Here is a 6,000-nt window from a genome sequence, read left to right on the forward strand (position 1 = left end):
TTACAGACAGTTGCAAGCTGCCAACTGTGGATGTTGGGAACTGAAATAGCAGGAAGAGCTCTTACTCCGAGTCATCTCACCAGCGCTAACCTGGAGCTTTGTTTATTGCTCACGCCTTTGCCTTCTGAAGGCTGGAATCATGGGCATGCGCTGAGATCATAGACTTGCCTCTCTAAGAGGCCAGATCTCACAGCCCAAAGAAACCAGGTGCCCCCTGCCTCCCCATCTCCAGCTCTCCCTGTCTCTGTCTCTCTGTCTCTTTCTCTCTGAAACAGACAGTTAAAACGTTGTGCTGAGGCCCCAAAGCCTGTCATTTATAGCCTGAGCTATAACCCTTCTCCTGCATACTCCTTGCCACATCAACCCCGGACTAAATCTGTGTGGAACTTGCTGCCTCCCCTTCAAAAGATATAAAAGTCAGATCTATTCCTTTGTGGGGTTTCTCAGGGCTCTCCTCTGTGCCTCCCCTGACTATCGGAATCATGGTGGCCCATCCAGATCATGGTGGGCTCTGTATCTTTCTTGCTGTTACTTTTAGCTATCCCTCTTAAAGATGCTTCCCTTCGGGTTTGAAAGGTTGGTCCCTCCCTCCCTTCAAGACTCCAGTCATGCTGTCTCAGGTACAAGGCACTGTTTCTAAGTCTGTCCCATCTCAAAGCTTGATCATGGCCTCGGGGCTCTGTCTCCTAATAAAGTTCATTCCTGAAGGTAATTATCCATCAGCTCCTTCTGAACCAACCTGCCACGACCTCCTTATCTATGTAACAGGCACTACCACGCCACGACTTCCTTATCTATATAACAGGCACCACCACCCCCAGTTTATGTTGGAGATGGGCCCTAGAACCTGGTTCACACATGACAGACATTCCACCAACTGAACTACTTCCCTATCCCCAAAGTTATTCTTTAAAAAAAAAAAAAAATCTAGATATCACAAAGAGCAGGAAGCTGATGGGGGAGAGAAGAAGGAGAAAATAACAAAAGCCCTGGGCCCTGCTCTGGACTGCCTCAGAACAATTCAGAAAGTACATCACCAGTCTGGTTTAGACTGGCTGTGAGTCTGTTGCAATGACCTCCCATGCTTGGCAAGCCTCGAGTGGCTGAGAAAGTAATATGCCACGGGCCAAGTTTCATAATTTATCGAAGGGGAAGGCTGGCTCTGCAGTTGGCACCCCTTCAGCTAGCTAGCTTTCATGGATACAACACATCCGATAGCTCTGACTCAATAAATTCAGGGCCATAAAAATCTGAAGTCTGTACCTTTTCCAGTAACGCAGAGACTCTGTCCCTACAAATGCAGACGCCGTGTCCTCTCACAGATCCTTCCCTGGATTCCCAGTTCCCAAGATTCCCAATCTCCGCCCAGAAAGGTTCCTGGGAACCTTCACCCTCCACAGAACCCCTCTTCTCCCGTTCCATTTGCATGTCACTTGCCCAATACCACCCACCAGGGAAGCTCTGTGTGGCAATGACTGCCTCACAACCCTTGGGGGCCCTGGAGTAGTTCCAAAGACTCTGGGGGACCCAACCAGATCTTTCCTGAATCTTCCTTTTCTCTGGCGTCTTCGTCTGCCCTGCTGGCAGGGGCTGGAGGTGAAGGTGGAGTCCCCCTTTAGACACCTGGTCCTTTCACCTATTATTGGGCAAGGGCTGGCAGCTCCCTGCCGCCTAATCACCCTCTGCTCATTAACAAGCTGTACTCATTTGCATGTCTAAATATCCCTGTACTTAGAGCACAACCCATTAGTCGCCTCCTTACGTCTAACAATACAGGGAAAGGGCATTGAGAGGGCAGACAGGAAAGGTGGCTCCCACATGCCTGACTCTGGTCCTCGAAGCCCACCTGAAGGCCAGGTATCCCGTCCTGTCTCATTTCTTAAACCCTGCCTCTTCTTACAGACTGAGCATTGCTATTTTGGAGTGACTGTCTCCTCCTCCTCCTTCATTTGGAAAAGCTGTGGCTCTTTCCCAGTTTATCTCATTTATTCTCATTCTCTTGTCTTTTCTAGCTCTTCTGGGGGGACACAGTAGCCCCTCAAACCACAAGCAAACAAGCTTCCCCCCAGAGCCCACAGCCTTTTGCATCCATCAGGCTTATGCAAATGTCCCAGCACGCCCACCCTCTTTGCACAAGCACGGAAACGGGAACTTTCTATGTATAGATCACCGATGACGGTTCATTTTTATACAGTTGGAGAAGCGTGAAAAGTCACCGGCTTGGATAGTGCGGTCCTAAATCAGCACAGGCCGAGGTGGCACCTGCGGTTAATGAATCCCCTCACTGGCCCCAGGCCCCTCAGCTGAGCATTTACAGGAAAGAATACTGCTCTCACCATCCCTCCAGCTTTGGAGGAATTGGGCACCAGCTTCCTGGGAAAATACCCAGGAAAACTACCCATAAAACAACAGACTCAAGAGAGGACCAACCCAGCTGGGTGTGGTGGCGCACGCCTTTAATCCCAGCACTAGGGAGGCAGAGGCAGGCGGATTTCTAAGTTTAAGCCAGCCTGGTCTACAAAGTGAGTTCCAGGACAGCCAGAGCTACACAGAGAAACCCTGTCTCAAAAAACGAGAGAGAGAGAGAGAGAGAGAGAGAGAGAGAGAGAGAGAGAGAGAGACCAACCCTGAAAGATGGAATGCCTGGACTGAAAGCTTGTTCCTGGCTTGATGGCAACTCTTGCCGTGCCAACAAACAAGAGCACCATAGAACAGAGAGGTTAAAAGAGTTTATAAAGTCACACAGTTTATCAAATCTTGGTATGCGCAGAATTCAGACGTGGCCAGGCTGGTTCCACCTGTGGTCACTTTGGAGGCTCCCGAACGCATGGTGGAGGCTCCCGAACAGCGGTGGCTCCCGCACGGTGGAGGCTCCCGCACCGCAGCTGAAACAACCGGATGCTGACTTTGCTCCTTGCTTGTTCACAGTTGCTCACCCCCCTCCCGCCTGGCATCCTGTTCTTCTTTAAAGAATTCACTTCTGTAGGTGGCTAGGGTGGTTCGCCTTCCACTCTTAGCTTCTGCAACCGGTCTCCATTGGTTTAGACCAATTGGAATACTTGCTCACTGTCAGTCACCCCGGATTGGCTGCAGACAGGCAAGTGGCCACAAAATGTGACTATTAGTCTTCCCAAAGGAGTTCCTGAGAGAGAAACTCCCTCTTCTACAGACCAGTGAGGCTGTAAGGAAGTTGCCTGCTGAGCAGACCAAGTGAGAACACTGTGCAGAGTTTAAAAAGGAGTCAGTGGGATACAAAACAGTCAGACAGAAGAAAAGCAAGTCTTTAGTGAAACATGGTGGACACAGTGCATGCTGACAGAAGTTGGTCTTGTTAAAGCAGCTCTCTGAAGGTGGGCTTCTGCCTTTGCGTGTGAGTGTGTGCATGCACACGCACACACACACACACAAGCACACATGATGCACATGTGTGTGCATATTTCTGTATGTATACCTGTGTGGGAGTGAGTGAATGTGCATGTGTATGAATGTGGAGGCCAGAGGTTGATGCTGGCTGCCTTCTTCTATCTCTCTCCACTGAAACTCGAGCTCACCCATTTAGCAAGCCCAGTGCCATCAAGCTCCGAGAAGCCTCCTGTCCCCACAATAGAATTACAGGCTTTTGCTAATTCACCTGGGTTTTCATATGGGTCTGGGGATTCGAACTCAGGCTTCCATGATTATTCGGCAGGCACTTCTACACCCAGCCATCTCCTTGATCACCCTGTATCTCATCTCTGACAAGCATGGGGCTCTGGTCCAGCATCTGTGTGAAACAGCAGAAGGCATCTTTAAGCAGCAGACTTGTTGAAGGTGATGGTAAGATCTGTGAAGGGTGAGGGAGCCCACTCTTATCCAATGTGAAGTGCCCAGTGTGATGCTTATTCTTAGGCCTCCCCATGGTGCTCTGCAGGAGGTCTTCACGCCGCAGACATGTGTGGGGTCCCCCCAGCATGGCTGGTGAGAGGGTGTTCATGGCCTGCCAGAACTTGTTTTCTGGTTCCCTGCCTAAAGGTTTCCCAGGTCTCAAGACAACGCCACCGTCTTGGCTCCAAGTGTTCAAACACATGACCCTACGGAGTACATTGCACATGCAAACAGTAGCACCTCTGATTTACCTGAGCTCTCAGAGCTGGGGCTCAGCTGGTGGCCCCCCTTTGGGACATTATTAAAGCCAGGCCCTGGGCTCTGCACTAACTTGGAACTCAGCCTTTGAGAACTAAGCAACACCAGGTCTGTGTCTGTAACCCTAACACTTAAGAGGTAGAGGCAGAAGGATCGAGTGTTCATCCTCCACCACACAGGGAAATAGAGGCCAGCCTGGGCTACCTGAGACACTGCCTCAAATAAAACAAACCAAAGATGCCAAGGGGCTGGCCTCTAGGCTTTGCATGTAGAGAGCTCTTTCTCTTTCCCCAGCACAGCCTCTCACTGAGGGCTGCAGTCAGCAGTCATTAACAGGTCCACAGTGGTGGGAGACACAATTCACACCTGCTTCAGGCAGAAATCACTCAGCCAATGAGGAATAGACAACTTTCCCCTTTCCCTTAGGGATAAAAGATGAAGGCCATTGTAGCCACTTCTGCCTGCTCTCCAGCTTTTTGAGCTATACATCGTTCCTCAAAGAAGTGAATTTTGTCTTGCTGAGATACCTGTTTTTCAGGCAGTTGATTTGCCACCACCTCAATGTCTAACACTCTACCACTTCCTACCGTATTTGTTTGTTTGTTTGTTTGTTTGTTTGTTTTCAAGACAGGGTCTCTTTCTATGTAGTCCTGGCTGGCCTAAAACTCACGATGTAGACCATGCTGGCCTCAGACTCACAGAGCTGTGCCTGCCTCTGCCTCCTGAGTGCTGGAGTTAAAGGTGTGTACTACTCGAACCAGCTCTCACCTTATTTTTTTTTTTTTTGAAACAGGATCTCTCACTGAACCTGAGGCTTGTTAATCTGGCTAGATTATCCAGCCAGCAAGTCCACAGGCTCTGCCTGTCTCCTCCCCTCAGTGTGCACCATGCACCAGGCTTTCATGGATTCTGGGGATTTGAACTCAGTTTCTCATACTTGCACTGCAAGCACACTTGGCGTTGAGCCATCTCCTCAACTGTCAAGGCCTTCTTCAGTACTGTAGTACAAACATCCTTGGGGATGGCCTTCATCCTAGTGGTTCAAGGAAACGTCTAATGTCCAAAGTGTAAGATAGAGGAAAGATGACTTTAAAAGGTAAATAGAAGGTGTGAGGTACCTTGGACAGGAATTGTCCAGAATCTAACATCTGTCCTTCTTTTTAGCCTAAACACGGTTATACTGAAGTGCAAGGAAGCCTGGGAAATGTAGTCTTTATCCTAAAAGGTTATATACCTAGGAGAAAAGCTCTATTACTATGGGGGAACAGAAAGAAAGGATATAAGAGCACACTGGAATATTGAAATCCTTGCTGAGCCTTCTCTCTGACTTCAGTAATGAGTAAATTTAAAATTATAAATAAAACCCTGAAACTTCTGGCTTTTACTTGCACATTCACATACATTTGCACATAAACATGTACATGGACGTACAAGAGTAGCCTAGAATGTTTCTTCTAGCTAGACTACATGCTTGTAGACACAGCCTGAGCAAGGCAGTGTTACTCACTTGCAAGCCTGTCTTCTGAGAACATGGAATCTCTGCAGATGGATGATGGAAAGAGAGATGCGAGTTGTCCTGCCTACCCTGGCCATATGCTTCAGATAAGGAACTGAACATTTGGACTTATTGGGTTATAAAACATCATTCCTCACCTCTCCCCTGCTTCTTGAGCCTTCGGGACCGGTACAATCATTTTTTTCCCCCAAATCTTGAAGGACAGAACAGGGACTCGCAGAGATCTCCTGGTGGAAGTTTTTTTTTTTTTTTTTAAACTTTTAAAAAATGTTTTATTTATTTATTATATGTAAGTACACTATAGCTTTCTTCAGATGCTCCAGAAGAGGGCGTCAGATCTTGTTACAGATGGTTATGAGCCA

This window comes from Mus pahari, chromosome 14 (assembly GCF_900095145.1).
Source record: "Mus pahari chromosome 14, PAHARI_EIJ_v1.1, whole genome shotgun sequence".
NCBI classification, from domain to species: domain Eukaryota; kingdom Metazoa; phylum Chordata; class Mammalia; order Rodentia; family Muridae; genus Mus; species Mus pahari.